This window comes from Aplysia californica, unplaced genomic scaffold (genome assembly GCF_000002075.1).
Source record: "Aplysia californica isolate F4 #8 unplaced genomic scaffold, AplCal3.0 scaffold00133, whole genome shotgun sequence".
Taxonomy (NCBI): domain Eukaryota; kingdom Metazoa; phylum Mollusca; class Gastropoda; order Aplysiida; family Aplysiidae; genus Aplysia; species Aplysia californica.
The window spans coordinates 591696-593616 of NW_004797403.1; positions in this window are offsets into that span (position 1 = coordinate 591696).

Sequence of the window (1921 nt, forward strand, 5' to 3'; positions counted from 1 at the left end):
CCCCCCCTCAATCATGAGCCGCATGAAACATCATCCCACAGAGCCATATGATGTATTGTCAACGCTGGAAGTCCCTCCGAAACAGGTAGCCATTAGAGAAGACCGGACTGCTTTTACGTGTAAACCAGCATTCATGATTTGCCTTTGCAAATATAAGCCGCCACTTCGATTCCCGTGAGACAATGTGGCTTTTTGTTTTTTAGAGCATCCGAGCAAAGGAATGAATGGAGAACCATGACCGCCGATGTCCGGCCGCAGGTCTAGCACTCGATGGCGATGATTGTATTTCTCAGCTATTCTGATACTTTGAGCAAAACTAAACTGACTATGCAGGCCTGACTATTTAGAGACGCTCCTGCTCTAGCCATCACCTGTCCAAGTTCAGGCAAGAAAATCACTTGTGCGACCGACCGTTTGAGTTGGGGGTTTTTTAATGTGTTATATGATTATAATGAAGTCTATGATATGTCTCAGACAACCACTTTTCTCCTTGGCAAAAGGTTGCTGTCTTGGACAATTTTGACTTTAGTTTAGTTTTAGGAGAGGTTTTACGGCGTTCGCAACTGCACAAGGTCATACGAGCGCCAGAATATTAGAGGTGTTACAAGAGAGTAAGAAACATAAAAAAGAAGAAGGGGAGATAAGGACGATAGATGTTTGATAGGAAAGAAGAAGCAAACCACACCAGAGCACCCGCTAACCATCCACGATTTTGACTTTAACTAAACGCCAGACTCTAGCACACTATGAGTATTATGCTGTACTGAGGCCTAAATCATATCATTAGTATAAGTGGTCTGCGGTTCGCGGGTGGTAGGCGGGTGCTCTAGCGTTGTTTGCTCCTTCCCCCCCCCTATCAAACATCTCTGTCGTACTTATCTCTCCTCCTTCTTATTTTGGTGTTTGTTACTGCCCACCCAGCAGTAATGGGTACCTGACTTCGAGTTGGGGAAGTAAAGGCGGCGTGGAAAGGAAATGGCCACCCTACCACAATATGCGGAAGGCCCAGGAAGTTGTCTCACTAACAAGGCAATCCCCAATGTCCGTATCGGATGCGGGAACAAATTCACTTTTTACTCTCTTTAACACAACTAACTTCGGCACTTATGTAACCTGATTGTTTTGTAAGTTTAGTTTTTAGTAAGAAATGTACGGCACTTGCAACACAATAAGGTCATACAAGTGCCGAAAATTAAAGGTGTTACAAGAGAGTAACAAACACAATCTGGATACATGGAGTCAGGGAAACACTAACCACTCACGGCATCCCCCTGGTCCAAGCTCTCCGGCTGGTGACAGAGAGACGTCTCTTTCTTCCCGCGACACCCAAAAGGGTAAAAGTAAAGTAACAAACACAAAAAAGAAGAACGGGAGATAGAGACGATAGGTTTTTAAAAAATAGGAAATAAGGAGCAAACCATACCAGAGCACCCGCCAACCACCCACGATTGTGTTGTAAGTACCGTAAAACGCATACGAAAACTAAATAAGTGTTGGGCGGTTCTCACGGCACAGTGGACGGTCGACAGGCCGCAAGGCACACAGTTCTCATGGGATCGTCGCCGAACCAAAAACAAACTCATCACACTCTGGGACTCTGGGACTCTGGGACTCTGGGACCCGCAAAGCTGAAAAGCCTCGGCCTGAAATAGTTTTCCAAACAATAAACTCTCGACCTCTATTTGGGTCATTGGCATTTTGATCCTGGAAACTGAACCACTTTCACAACCCTCTCTCTCTCTCTCTCTCTCTCCCTCTCTCTCTCTCTCTCTCTCTCTCACTCTGCCCCCTCTCTCTCAATCTCCGTGTGCGTGCGTGTGTAATGTGTGAGTGTGCAATGTGTGTGCGTGTGTGTGTGTGTGTGTGTGTGTGTGTAATGTGTATGTGTGTATGCGAGTGTGTGAGTGGGAGTGTGTGTAAG